The 16,141-nt window shown below is 39.3% G+C and overlaps 1 protein-coding gene across 1 annotated transcript in view; it reads left to right on the top strand.

Annotated features, from left to right (window-relative positions):
• Positions 1-16,141, top strand: part of fz2 (frizzled 2) — a 223,244-nt gene that overhangs the window by 115,826 nt on the left and 91,277 nt on the right. The window contains exon 4 of the mRNA XM_069503099.1: positions 6,296-6,348. The gene's annotated coding sequence lies outside the window, so the exon portion shown is untranslated. The remainder of the gene's footprint in view (positions 1-6,295; positions 6,349-16,141) is intronic.

Genomic DNA, 16,141 nt, shown 5'->3' with positions numbered 1-16,141 from the left:
GTATATTGTATATAGACAGGCAAAAAGTAGGCTTGCTAACTTTACCTAGGTTAGGTAGGACTGCGGAGCGACCGACATAGCGACTTGTAGGTACGTAATTTAGCTAATAGGTCGAGCGAGGAAATTACTTAATTATGTAAATAATCGGCCCCGTTGCCGTATCGACTCCATGTATCGCTAATACACTCACACATCGCTGATATATTTACAGTGAACGAGAATTTTAAAAATAAAAATCGGTCAAGTGCGAGTCGGACTCGCACACGAAGGGTTCCGTACCATCGTATAAGAAATAACGCTTTTCAAAATTTTTTTTATTTTCATCGCAGCCATTTTGAAATTATTATTATTTGTTCTTATAGCAGCAATAGAAATACCTAGTAGTATAGTAGAAATACCTAGATTAGTAAAATTTCAATTCTCTACATATTACGCCATTAAAATCAGTGGCATTGAATATTTGACTTCAATTCAAGGCTCTTTAGGTCCATTTTATGTTAATGTGTTTCGACTCTCGAATTCTAGCAACGTTTGGTGAGACGTAAAATCTTATACTACGGGTACTGGTGACTTGATTTTCTGACTGTGCACAAAAATGACTTGAATGAAACTCGGAAAATTAATCTTGACTTGGCAGTTAAATAAATCGTAACGTATACGTTCCTTTACCATAAAATGGATGCCTAGTGTATTTAGTGCTGTTGCATATTCTAGGTTTCAACACCCTACGTACATAATTAGACCAAACTAACCCCCAATCATTACACGCCACTTGACACTTTACTGCATACGAAATAAAGATTATTATCCCATGCAAATTTATCTTTGAATCATCAATGCTTAAATTCTGCAACGAATTAAGTTAGAAGGAAAACATACTTTAATTTTAAAGAGTTAATGTTGAATTTCAAGTGGCATATGTGTAGTGAATGTAGTCTTGTGCTAAAACACGGTTGGTGACTGAATTAGTTTATAATCAGCTGATTTAATCGTGGCGAAATATTATACCAGTTAACACGTTCACAGTGGCAATGCTTTGTCTGTACTTTCCATTCCTGTGGTACGGGGCGCTTTAAACCTTGTCCCAAAACTACCATTATGGCGACACGGGGCTTATTAAACCTCGTTCCGTTACAGATACTAAAATCGTTTTTTTGCCTAATGTAAGAAAAATTATGCACTTTTGCATTATGTTTTTCTTGGCCGCACCGCATGTAAAACTCGTACGAGGCGTTTTAGACGCCGTTCCGTGTGCAACGTGTTAAGTTTAGTAGGCTGTTTATGTTGTCATTTATTTAATAACGTGCTTAGGTTCACGATTAGGTATGGATTTAATTAAGTTATAAAATAGATTAGCAATTTATTTATTTGACGTTAGATAACTAATTATATAACTAATAATTTAGAGCCTCAATAGCTCAACCGGTATAGGAGTGGACTCAAAACCGAAAGGTCGACGGTTCAAACCCCGCCCGTTGCACTATTGTCGTACCTACTCCTAGCACAAGCCTGACGCTTAATTGGAGAGGAAAGGGGAATATTAGTCATTTAATATGGCTAATATTCTTTATTAAAAAAAAAAAAAAAAAAAAAAAAAAAAAAAAAAAAAAAAAAAAAAAAAAAAAAAAAACTGAGGAATTTTAATAGATTTTCTATGTATTGTAATCACCGTAGCTGTAGCTCCATGATTGTATTAATAAAGATTAAAAACTATCTAAAGTCATTTCTCAGTAGAAGATTGAAAAATCTGTCCTCAAAGACCTTTATAAAACGAATGTTTGCGTACACTTGATCACTTTAATGGCAAAAGAAAGGGAAAAATAAGGCTAAATAAAACTAATCAGTACCCATATTATAAATGCGAAAGTGTGTTTGTTTGTTGGTTTATTGGTTTGTCCTTCAATCACGTCGCAATGGAGCAAACGGATCGACGTGATTTTTTGCATTGGTATAGGTATTTAAAGACCTGGAGAGTGACATAGGCTACTTTTTATCCCGGGAAATCAAAGAGTTCCCACGGGATTTTTAAAACCTATATCCATGCGTACATCAGCTAGTAATAAAAATAAAAGAAGCAACCATTTGGAAATTGCCGTACGAACTAGTGGTAGAGAGCGAGTCATTGCGAAATGACGACTTCTGTTGGTAACGTTACGTGTCCACACACGGAGACAGGCGTGACGGATCGACGTGATTTTTTGCATGAATATAGTTAAAGACCTGGAGAGTGACATAATAAATAAATAAATTAAAAAATTAAAAATAAAAAGGCCTTTTATTTCTTCTCTTTACAATAATATTATGGGATTAATTAATGGCCGGCCCATTTCCATTTCGATTTCATTGTATAGGAAAGTGCGTCAGTTAGATGGTCTGTTTCCTGATGACACAATGGCGAATTTTATGAAGCCTCTTTATTTTCAGTATACTTCGTTCCATTGCTCTTTGACAAGATGTTATCATTCTTCTTATTTTGTCTGTAAACTTCCAGGTTTGGCAGCCATACGTTAGCGTGGGCAATACACATGTATTCATAATTTTACTTTTGATATACATGGCATTTTACTTTTTAATATTTCTTTTGTGACATAAGCTACTATTTATCCCGGAAAATCTAAAAGTTCCCATGGGATTTATAGAAATTTAAATCCACGCGGAAAGAGTAGTGAGCATCAGCGAATCAGTACCCTTATTATAAATGTCTGTTTGTTTGATGGTTTGCTGGTTTGTCTTTCAATCACGTCGCAACGGTGCAACGGATTGAAGTTATTTTTTGCATGAATATAGTTAAAGACCTGGAGAGTGACATAAGCTACTATTTATCCCGGAAAATCGAAAAGTTCCCATGGGATTTATAAAAATCTAAATCCACGCGGAAAAACTCGTAGGCATCAGCGAATAGCAAATATCTGAAATTTTAATCACACGTTTGCAATGATGTGAATCGGCATTTGCAATAACAAAGAGATAGAAATGTGCACTAATTCCCAATAGCCCACCCTTTTGATTACATCGTTCAACCGGCATCAATCGTTGCAATCTCCCGCAAAGTGTTCGCTCGCACCACCACAGAGCGGTTATTGCGCACATTACCCAAACCTCCAATACTAATCTCTAGTTTTACATATCAAAACATTTTCATTATGGAAAACTCTCAGGCAATCTCAAAGGTGTGTGAAGTCTGCCAATCCGCACTTGGCCGATATAGCGGCCTGTGGTGAAATGAAATGAAATGAAATGAAAATCTTTTTTATTCGTATAAACTTTTACAAGTGCTTACGAATAGTCGGATGCATCTACCACTGGTTCGGAATGCCTTTCCTGCCGAGAAGAACCAGCAAGAAACTCGGCGGTTGCTCTTTTCAAATATTTGATATAGGTACAAGATTATGCCATGTATAAAATAGTATTTGCAGTCTTGTGCGTTGCTGGAACGAGCTGCAGGTCAAATCCACGCTCTTTTATCATTTAGATAATCTTCAATTGTGTAATATGCTTTTTTCAGGAGCATATTTTTAATAGATTTTTTAAACTTGTGCAAAGGTAAGTCCAAAATAGTTTGCGGGATGGTCTAAACTAAATCCTTCTCATTCTGAGAAGAGACCACAATTTATTTGCCTTTACTATTAAAGCTAGTAATATTTACATAATTACATAAAATGCACCTAAGTCTGAAAAATAAGGATTGGGTGCCCATGATCAAGCCCCTGAACCCTTCAAATAGAAGGCCGAAATAAGGAGGGTACCATTAAATATCACTTTATTTAACGGTGAAGGAAAACGTGGGGAAATCATGAGGATTAGTTCCGATTCCAAAATAGCCAAAATAGCCTTGTCGCACTGAACTAAGTGCGCTTTGACGTTTGATAAAAAGTTAAATAGCGGATCGGCCAGCGTTGTGGCTTATGACCTAAACCCTTTTTCACTTTGAGAGGAGACCCGTGCTCAATAGTGGGCCGGCGATGGGTTGATGATGATGATGATGGGCACACGTACGAAGGGGGGGCAAGTCCGCTAGTTTTATTTACCCCAAGATGACGACGCCAAAACAAAGATCGGCGCACGTGGCACGCGCCGCGTTAAATCGAGCCTTTCCTGAAATTAGTGTTTACAAATAATTTGCCGCGCTTTGAATCGGCAACGCAAACTGCATTCTGTGGTCCCAATGGGCCAATGGTTTCCCTTTGAAACTGTGCGTTCATGTTTTGATGTTTGACGTTAGCTAAAAAATATAGACGCTTAGAAATATAGAAGCTTTTAAATATCATCATCATCATGATAACCCCATCGCCAGCTTACTACTGAACACGGGTCTCTTCTCAGAATAAGACGGATTTTATCATCACCATCATCATACGTCCACTGCTTGACATAGGTCTCTGGTAGGGACTTCCACACGCCCCATGAGCAGCAGCTCCCTGCGACTCGTCTGATATCGTCCATCTACCTAGTGGAGGGTCTTCCAACGCTGCGCCTTCCAGTGCGAGATCGCCATTCCAGCACCGTGGGACCCCAACGTCTATCGGTTTTTCGAACTATGTATGTGCCATGCCCATTACCACTTTAGACGTGCAGGTTTCATCAAGATGTTTTCCCTTACCTTTAATGCGAGTGATAACGCATATAGCTCCAGAAAGTTAGGCAGAGATCTATAGAGCGCACTTTGACACTTTCAGACTTTCAGAAGATTGAGTTAAAACGAGACAGATGTATGTGAGAGACATAGCTCGGTCTCGTTTTAACTCTATCTTAAGTCTAAGAGCCCTCGCCCACGGCGACTTTTTGTAGCGATACAGTAGCGATGCTGTCGCGCTTCCGCATCGATACAGTCGCGAAGCTGTCGCTAGCTGTGTGCCCTCGCTCACGGTCTTAGATTCAGTCGCGATGCAAACGCGATACTGTCGCGCTTCCGTCTCGATGCAAACGAGAAAAAAATGTTGCACTGATGCTTGGTTCTCTATTCATGCGCCACCCTCCCTCCGTTCTTTCCCCGATGTCGTCCGACACGGTCGCGCGTTTGCATCGATACAGTCGCGATGCAGTAGCGCGTTGCTAATCCGACTAACACGCGTTAGTAGTGATGCTGGCGTGTGTTTAGTAAACGCGCGACAGCATCGCTACAAAAAGTCGCCATGGGCGAGGGCTCTAAGACCTTGTCCAGAAGGAGCGAATTCATTCGCGCGTTACCGAGATACTAGGCGCTAATAAATCGCGCCCAAAAGCATCGCGCGAATTTAAAATACGCGCGTAAATCGCGTGCACTACGCTAGACTTTCAACTCGCGCGTGATTCGCGCGTAATGCGCGCGAGTCGAGATACTAGGGACGCCTTGTTGCGCCCAGCCGCCCAGTTAACGCGCGAACTCCAGAGAGAATGCACGTATCCAGGGAAATGGAGCGCCATAATTTTTAGGTACGCTCTTTCTGGGCAAAACGGTCGCGCGTGATACGCACGAGAGAATCGCGGCGAATACGCTCCTTCTGTACAAGCTCTTAGGTAAGTCAGAGTGCGCTCTATAGATCTCACCCTTACAGATGCGTGCCCGGGATCGACCTCCCGAATAGAAGACCAATGTCTTTTTCACTTGGCTCTACCAAAAGAAGCATAAATAACCACAATTTATACAAAGTTAGGGTCTAAATAAGTATAAATGAGATTTGGATGCCGTGAATTGATATTTACGGTCCACAAACGGCCTCCGGTGGCAGCTGTTGGCTCCGCAAAAAATGAGGGTAAAAAGAAAATTATTCGGTCCCGAGACAACGGGACCGGGTGCTCTTAGTTTTATTATCCTCTGATTTGGATATAACCTTGGGCTTTTGGAGATTTTACAATTAGTTTGTGAACATTTTTACCTTGACTTTATCGTGGTTAACTGACTGATCTAAGATGGAAATTCGTTAACCTGGTTATTAGTGGTTCGCCGCAGCGGTATTCTATAATTCCCGCATTATAGTGAACTTTTGTTGAAAATACTATTTAAAAATTAAATAATTTAAGAGATGATGCAATCTAAGATGGAAGCGGGCAAACTTGGAAGGGGTATGGCAGTTTTTATTAAATCCATGCCCCTTTGGTTTCTACACGGCATCGTACCGGAACGCTAAATTGCTTGGCGGCACGGCTTTGCCGGTAGGGTAAGCCTCCCACCAGATCAGACCAGAAATTTGGAAATTATAAAATTCCAAACCCCTGCCAGGAATCGACCCCGGGACCTCCCACTAATAATTCCACAGTGTTTACCACTGCGCCATCCCTGACTGGTAGATGAAATGTAATACATTCTTGTTCACAGATCGCCCACCGGCAGAAGTGCGCAAGTCTTCTGTCTTCAGCCGTTTGCAAGTGGTAAGTAAAGTTTAATTTTAACGTCGGACCAAATCCCGAAGCTCCATATTCAATTCAATTCAAAAAAAAAAAAATTAGTATAATTGCAGTCAACATAATTACAATGTCAAAAATAAAATAAAATTATTGAAATAGTTCGAAATATTTATAAAACTTGATAGGTATCTACCCCCTTTCGACTATCATCGTCCGGAGAAATGTATTAAGTAACTATACAGGGTGTAACTAGAACGCTAGCAAAAACTTAGCGTTATTGTTATACCTACTACCTAAACACAATCTAATACCAATAACCATTTGTCTCATTTTGTAGTTTTAGTGATTTAGTACTTTTCAACCCCGCAATGTATAGCATGCAAAACAAACTCGGGTCAATACCCCGCCTGCGACGTGGCATTGACTCCAAATGCCTGCTTACGCAACGTTCGTTGACCTCTAGCGTCAGTCGGATGTTTTATTTGCAAAATATATCGTGAACTTTTACAAAATATAGGTTTTTTTTAGACTTTTTCGCGTTTTTTTCGTGTTATCATATCAGTAATGATCAGTAGTATCACCTGTCTTCGTTTTCACACGCAAAAAAACTCTAATCTGAACCGCTCTAAATGCCTAAACGCACTTTGAGCTAACCTTTTCGGAATTTCCCATTAGCTCTCCCGGTAGGTATTCATATTTCGTTAGGGTGTATAATTATGGGCAGGAGCTGAGGACACTAGTTACTGTTATATAAGGTCCCTAGTTGACAGAAATTTAATATCATTAATATATTAATAGCTCGCGTTAAGCAGAGTCTCGAGCGATTCGCGGAACTGATTGGGATGAATTAATGGCGACATCTCGTTACGCGGCAACTTTCATTTGCATACAGATTAATTCTCGCTAACCTAATAGGATACAGACCCTACTTTGGTTTCTCGATCGGATTAATACCGTGAAGTCTGAAACTCGATTGAAGCCTTCGGCGGGTCATCGTTATCATCAACCTACAGACATCTTCTGCTGGACATATGTTTCTAGGGCTCCAACGCTGCACTTTTTGGTGAGGTGACCATTCCAGTACCTTGGGGGCAGTTGGGGCCCCAACGTCTATCAGTTTTTTGAATTATGCGCCCTGCCTATTGCCACTTCAGATTCGCAACCCGCTTAGCTATATTGGTTATTCTGGTTCTCCTACGGTTGTCCTCAATTGTAAATTGATCACGTAGAGAAACTCAAAACATAGCTCTCTCCATTGAGGCATACTATACACAGTCCATACGACATTGTTACTGCGAACTGTCACTGAAATCATGATACGAGTGAAAACCCTGACTTCAGAAAGTTTAAAGCGCAGCGCAAAGCGCGTGGCTTACGCGTTTCTCCAAGGTTTCTGCAATTTGTTTATCTTTTAAGAAAAGTGAGGAAAAATAAGCTATAATAGTTATGATTAAAGCTGCCATTGTTAGTGGTCCTTTATAGTAGAAACAAAACGCGGTTTACAGAATATTCTGTGTACATCTTGGTGTGAGAATATGGAGGGTGTTTAGTTTAAGTAGTAGCTTCTTAGTAGGGACTCCCATAAGGCTTGTCGAAACGATGCGATACCCACAGCTATTAATGATCTATTAGGTTTCACTTCAAACGCGCCGATATTTATATTTCCATCATTTACCGGATTATATACAACACATTATTTACGTATGTAGATCAGGCATAGATCAGGTCGTTACGCGAGTCTCATTTTAATTGCCATATCGATGAAACAACTTCACGGGCTGTATTTAAAGTAGCAATAAAAATAATTAATTCAAATGTTTATACGATTTCTAAGAGTTGATTGATATCACGATTGGATTTTAAATATACCTAAGTATATTATCTTCAAAGGATTTCACATTTTGGTAGGAATTGATAGATTTAGATATCGACTTTTAACGAAATAATATTTTCGATTCAAAACGGCATAGCCTATCAATGTACTTATTAGGTAATAAAAAAAATTGTTTTGCTTTCAAAGTATGTAGAGGGTAGCGACGATGGGTAGTGACCCATACTTATATGTTTGTTTGTTGGATTGTCCTTCAATCACATCGCAACGGAGCAACGGGCGACGGATCGACATGATTTTTTGACATGAGTTTTAAGATCATAACATAAACCACTGTGTATGCCGGGAAAACAATATGGCATGCCATTTTTTCAGGCCTTTGTCTTTCAAATACGTAGCAAAAGATCAACGGTTCCACGCGAGATTTTTTGCATGTGTATATTTAAAGACATGTCAAGTGATATAGAGTACATTTTATCCCCAAAAAATAAAGAGTGCTCACAGGATTTAATGAAACTAAATCCACGCGGATGAAGTCGCGTGCATCAGCTAATTTTGCTACATTTGTTACGGAGCCGCACACAAAACTACACACTTAAATTACATAATATACAGAGTGTAACCAGAACGCTGGCAAAAATGAAGACAGGTGATAGTACTGATGATCAGTGATATGATATCACAAAAATTTAATTTAATTTTTTTGTGTATAAGTAAGATATATTGCAAATAAAACATCTGACTGACGCTAGAGGTCAACGAACGTTGGTTAGGCCATTCGGAGTCAATGCCGCGTCGTAGACGGGGCATTGACCCGAGTTTTGCACACTTTACATTACGGGTTTGAAAAACACTAAATCACTAAAACTACAAAATGAGGTAAATGGTTATTGGTATTGGATTGTGTTTAGGTAGTATAACAATAACGCTAAGTTTTTACCCTTAAACACACTGTATTATTCTTTGAGTTTTATAGGTCTCATATAACTCCATTTACGGTCAGTCAATATGTATTTTGTATGATGGTAGGAAGACGCAGTGTTGGAAGACCCCCCCCCCCCCCCCCCCCCCCACTAGGTGGACGGACGACATCAGACGAGTCGTAGGGAGCCGCTGGATTCCGGAGGCGCAAGACTGTGGCGTGTGGAAGTCCCTACAAGAGACCTATGTCCAGCAGTGGACGTCTATTGGTTGATGATGATGATGATGTTGATGATGGTAGGTGGTAGGTGGTAGGGAGGTTATGTAAATGTATCAACCCACATAGGAACACCAAAATAGGTACGTACCGATCCCTTAAAGTTATCGAAACCTTAAAGGGAATGTTATGAAGTAATGCGCAAAAGCGGAAACCCCCTGGGAAATCATAAAGTGGATGAAACTCCACCACAGTAAGGCTCCTTCACACGAGCCACACGCGACTGCACCACTACTCATCACCATCATTATCAATATCAACCGATAGACGTCACAGCTACTATCGTTCCGCAAGGCATCGCCAAGGTCTGCACCCGTACGTAGTCGAAATTCCCCGAATACGTACGAAGCGATTTGCCTCCTCATTTCTAATTCAGTTTTCCCACCGAATTATAATAATATAGGCATCTTCTAGGCAAGCGCGCTCCATCTTAGGCTGCATCATCACTTGCCACCCAGGTCTGATTGCAGCCAAGCGCTAGTCTATAAATTAAAAAAAAAAACAGCTGGACATGATGCAGCCTGAAAGATGCAGCATGAAGATGGAACGCGCCTGCCTTGAATGTGCTTGTTCACTTTTTAGAGTTCCGTGCTGTCTGTTGTAAAGTCAAAGTCAAATTATTTATTCAAAATAGGTAATAAATTACTCTTTTTGATAGTCAGATGTTGGATTTGTAAGATATAGTGGTGATAATTATTACGCGAACTTAAAACTAAAGCTAGATATTAGAATAGAAACGAGGGAGCAAATCGCCGAGCGTACCACTACCCCTACGTATGAAGTGTCATATGTGAGGGTACAGATGCTCGTGTGAAGACACCTTAATCAGCAGGCCTCCAGCCACGGCATGTCGGTGACACGTGAACAAAATGCCCTCCGAGACTTTTTACATTGATTGCGGTGTGAGCTTTTAATTACTTTAAATCATTGTAGTTGCTCAACAGGGTTGCCAGATCATATTTACATTTTCAATTAGGAAGTTTTAGGGCAACGTTCGTTAAAATTTTCATAGATGGCGCTGAATAATACCACCACTAAAGGCGAAAAGTAATACCTATATCTATATGATCTATGCTTTAGGTCAAGTCAATCTTTACGTTTCTTCCCCGATGCAAAATAATTAGTAATTCTATTATAGTTGAGTTCTAGTATATATGAGGAAAACTGCAGTGCACACTAGCTGTTACTCTTCATCTATGTCATTGATTGATACGACCTAAACATTAAAGCATAGATCATATAGATATTGGTATTAATTTTCATCTTTAGTGATGGTAGTATTTAGCGGCTTCTATGAAAATTTTCTCGAACGTTGCCTGGAAACCTCCTCATTAACGATATTTTTTTTAATTTCGTGCAATTAATATCCGACTCTTATAAATATCCATACCACTTTACATGTCTGAGTACTCCAAAATATTCCCAAAGGTGTGTAATGTTTGCCAATCCGCACTTGGCCAGCGTGGTTGACTATGGCCTAACCCTTCTCATTCTGAGATTGATTATGATGATGATAACGAAAATGATTATTTCATGAATATTATTTCCATTTGCTAGAATATAACGTAATTAGTCGCTCAGTATTCATAATGGTCATCAGACGATAGAGATATTGTTACGACGGGTATTAGAACTAATTAATCGCCCTATAACAATAGCAACTAACTGGTTACTTAGCCTATACTGGCCTATAGGTAGGTACAATATCAGAATTAGATTTAATTGATTTATTGATTTAATTGATTTATTAATATATTTATGGCTAGCTGATGCCCGGAACTTCGTCCGCGCGGAATTAGGTTTTTTAAAAATCCCGTAGGAACACTTTGATTTTCCGGGATAAAAAGTAGCCTATGTCACTCTCCAGGTCTTTATCTATACCCAATAAAAAAATAACGTCAATCCGTTGCACCGTTGTGACGTGATTGAAGGACAAACCAACAAACAAACACACTTTCGCATTAATGATAAGGGTACCTACTGATGGAATAATTTAATTTAGAAGTAATCTATAATTCTAAACATTCGCAATTATTATACAATGAATATATTTTGTATATATTTTGTATAAACTAAAGCGAGAAAAAAATACTTCCACAATTCATAAACATTTCATCAGTTTTGAATACTAGGTGCTCTAACTTAGATCAAAATAGATAGACTATAAAGTTGTGTGAAGTCTGCCAATCCACAGTTGGCTAGCGTGGTAGACTATGGCCAAACCCTGTTCGTTCTGAGAGGTGACCGCTGCTCGTGTAGCCCAGCGATGGGTTGATGATGATGATGATGATGATGATACTCCCAAATCCCAATAAGATTGCAGTATGAATAGTGCTCGATAGGTTCAAAGTCAAAGTCAAATTCAAATGATTTATTCAAAATCCATACTAATATTATAAATGCGAAAGTGTGTCTGTCTGTCTGTCTGTCTGTCTGTCTGTCTGCTAGCTTTTCACGGCCCATCCGTTAAACCAATTTTGAGGAAATTTGGTACAGAGATAGCTTGCATCCCAGGGAAGGACATAGACTACTTTTTATGTCTGAAAAGCAAAGAGTTCACACAGGATTTTTAAAAACCTAAATCCACGCGGACGAAGTCGCGGGCATCATCTAGTAAGTAATAAATTACGCTTTTCGATTGTCAGTTGTTAGATTTGTAAGATATAGTGGTGATAATTATTACGCAAACTTAAAACTAAAGCTACGAGGGTTCCAAACGCACCCAGGTCTGAGAAGAGCCCACAACAAACTCAGCCGGTTCAGATGTCAATCGAGGTGGGGAACGCCCCGCACATCCGTACACCCCCGCGCTAGACAGCGCGGGTGACGTGCGGGTGTGCGGGGCATCCTCCCAACTCATACACCGATTGCCATCTTGACCTGTCGCGCACTATACCCGTATACCGGATCCATCCATTGTAATAAGTACAATCAGCAAGTTCCCAGTATTTAAACAACACGTAAATACGTCAGTCAAAAGGGTTGTCCTGTCATTCTGTGACAAATGCTTCTCGCCAAGGAAAACAAACACGGCCACAGTCGCAGCTCGGGAACGGGTTTGTCCTTGACACCCCGGTCGCGGTGCCCCGGACACACGAGTACGTATCCCGGCCTACGGAGGATGCGGGCTGGGAAGTTGGGAACTAATAAAATAATCATATATTTTAAAAATTACACACTCAGTGGCGTTACCATTTGTTTTAGATTGATTTTAAAATGTACCATTGCGAAATTGAGAAGAATTGAGTATCATAAAGCTTATAGAGAGACAAAGTCAAAGGACCATGAGTAATTTTGGTTCAAATTCCAATTCTCTAAAATCTTTTAACAGTATTCCAACCTATGCCATATGGAAACTTTTGGGGTATAATTTATTTCATACTAGTTTATGCTCGCGACTTCGTGCGCGTGGACTATACAAATTTCAAACCCCTATTTCAACCCCTTAGAGGTTGAATTTTCAAAAATCCTTTCTTAGCGGATGCCTACGTAATAATAGCTATCTGCATGCCAAATTTCAGCCCGATCCGTCCAGTAGTTTGAGCTGTGCGTTGATAGATCAGTCAGTCAGTCAGTCAGTCAGTCAGTCACCTTATCGTTTTATATGTTTAGACTATGGCGGCAAAGTCGAAATCGAGCGCGAATAATATTGTGTTTCGATCAGAACTTGTAAGCAAAAGAGATTTTGCCCTCTCTCCTACACTTGTTCGCCCTCGCAGATCACATTGTAATTCACCATAGTTGTCAATTTTTATTTAATAAGTAGGTTAAGTAGGTTATGTAGTTTTTCAGACTTGTACTAGACTATAATTTGGCCAGAGTCAAAATAAATAATGATTTACAAAATAATGATTTACCATCATGCATTTTTAATTTTTTTTAAATGTAATCGGATTATGTTAAAACTTTAAACACCATGATTTTAAGCTTATTTCGTGGTTTAACAACATGTTGTTTTTATAAAACGGGATTTTTAACTGCCGATACACCAACATGTTTGCGCTCGATTTCGACTTTTGAATCGAGTTAAACATGAGTGTCACTCAATCGAGTACCAATAGTAACGCCAAGGGTCGACAGTGACAATCAATTTCTCAAGCAGGCGTACAAGGGCGGTTAAACTTAACCACAAGATTTGACGAACATAAAACATTTCCAAATGTCCTGCATCTATGTATCCCATCCCACCCATCCCGTGTTAGTTTATAAACATTTTTGACTTTCATTTTAATATGACATGAAATAAGGATGCACGATTATAATATGTTACATACTTACGTGATTCTTCGCGTTATATACCTACTGTAGATTATTTCTTTTAAGTAATTAGTTAATAGGTATCTTCGTTGCAGCTAGGCACCGAGGACAAACCTCTGTGGTTTTTTTCGGTGTTTTTAGTTTAAGCTTTTATTTTTATGTATTTTTATCTATATATATAAAAGGGAAAGGTGACTGACTGACTGACTGACTGACTGACTGACTGACTGACTGATCTATCAACGCACAGCTCAAACTACTGGACGGATTAGGCTGAAATTTGGCATGCAGATAGCTATTATGACGTAGACATCCGCTAAGAAAGGATTTTTGAAAATTCAACTCCTAAGGGGGTGAAATAGGGTTTGAAATTTTGTAGTCCACGCGGACGAAGCCGCGAGCATAAGCTAGTTTGATAATAAATTAAAAAAAAAAAAAGTGGATGTAAACATTCATGTGGGTACAATTTTTTTTAATGAGAAGTTAATGCTTCATCATCATCATTATACTTCATGCTTTGTCCTCGGAATTAGATTAGATTAAACTGCATTGGTGTTGCCAATCCTGCACTGCAACCAATTCCAATTACAATTAGGTAATCTAATTTAATTCCTTCGGACAAAGCCCTCGTATAATTATGATAAAACTTCACTTACAGGTAAGTTCGTTTAATCAGTAATCATCATCAACTTATCACTGGCTCACTAGTCACTACTGAGCACGGGTCTCTTCTCGAAATAAGAAGGATTTCATCATCATCATCATCATACGTCCACTGCTGGACATAGGTCTCTTAAAGGTACTTACACACGCCACGGTCTTGCACCGCCTGAATCCAGCAGCTCCCTGCGACTCGCCAGATATCGTCCGTCCATCTAGTGAGAAGGGTTTGGTCATATAATCCACCACGCTGGTCAAATGCGGATTGGCAGACTTCACACTCCTTCGAAAAATTATAGAGAACTCCCAGTCATGCTGGTTTCTTCAGGATGTCTTCCTTCACTTTAAAGCAAGTGATATTTAATTGCTTAAAACGCACATAACTCCGAAAAGTTAGATTTGCATGCCCGGGATCAAACCCCGGACCCCCTGAATAGAAGACCGACGTTTTAACTAGGCTATCGCCGCTAGTTTTCTTATCCAGCCTTTTTCACATTTTTGTGCAAAAATAATTGTACCTACCTACCATTGAATTAATAATGTATAGTACACGACAGGCTGAGATGGCAATCGGAGTACGAGACCCCCCTCCCCTCCCACACACGCACATCACACGCGCTCGTCCGCACTGGGTCAGCGCGGTGGCTGTGCGGCTATGCGGGCGATTGCCATGTCAACCTGTCGCGTTCTATATGCCTACTTAATCTTTTTGGAATCTCTATAAACTGTAGAATCAAACCCCAGTAAATAAAACCTTTAACTGCAAACAATGGGATTCTTTAGGTAGTTAAAGTTAAATGGGAGCATGAACTTTAGCTGGCAAAGTTTCAATAGAGTTTGGGTGAAATATGGAGGCGATTAGATCCGAATTCGCGATCTGAACGACAAACGACTATTGGCTACTTATACTTACAGTAAGTAATAAAAAGTTACCAAAATATGACTTCAAACGAGTTAAGTAATCCATACTATCCATACTAATATTATAAATGCGAAAGTGTGTCTGTCTGTCTGCTAGCCTTTCACGGCCCATCCGCTCAACCGATTTTGACAAAATTTGGTATAGTGATAGCTTGCATCCCGGGAATGGACATAAGGCTACTTTTTATCCCGGAATATCAAAGAGTTCCCACGGGATTTTTAGCAACCTAAACCCACGCGGACGAAGTCGCCTAAAAAGTCATCTAGTAAATAATATAAGGTGGGTATAATAAATATGTAAAAACAAGTTAATCTATATCTATATCTATACTATTATATAAAGACGTAATGTCGTTAAGTTTGTTTGTAGGGGGTTATCTTTGGAACTACTGAACCGATTTTAAAAATTCTTTCGCCAGTAGAAAGCTACATTATTCCTGAGTGACATAGGCTATACGGGATTTTTAAAAACCTAAATCTACGCGGGTGAAGCCGCACGGATCAGCTAGTATATTATAATGCGTAAAAAAATAACTTCTCACGCGAAATTTTACTTTTTGTGTCTTTTTTTTCATGTCAAAAGTACGATTTTAGTCAATGTACAGATCGTTCACTATAACTTTACATTGCTTTGTATGCTTTATTCCTTAGAACTTAGGGTCCATTATTGTGTGATTAGCAATGGTGCCAACATAACGTCAGGGGAAAAGTTACAGTGAACAGAGTACATAGAATTCATTGATTTTAATCCTTGTTTTAAAGTTGACCCGTAGAGTTAAAATGGCGCATGAAAAGTCATTTTGTATGCACTATTCATGACGTGATCACATTGACTGTAATTGGTTAAATTGTAATGCGTAAAATAATTTCATCCCACTCAGATTTAAATTTTAATCAGACGAAATTATCACGTTTCCTGTGGTAAGTCGCCATGGAAAATACTAAATTAA

The sequence above is a fragment of the Maniola hyperantus genome, chromosome 14, assembly GCF_902806685.2.
Source record: "Maniola hyperantus chromosome 14, iAphHyp1.2, whole genome shotgun sequence".
Lineage (NCBI taxonomy): Eukaryota > Metazoa > Arthropoda > Insecta > Lepidoptera > Nymphalidae > Maniola > Maniola hyperantus.
The sequence above is the reverse complement of the archived record's forward strand: the minus strand, read 5'-3'. Positions and strand labels throughout refer to the sequence as shown.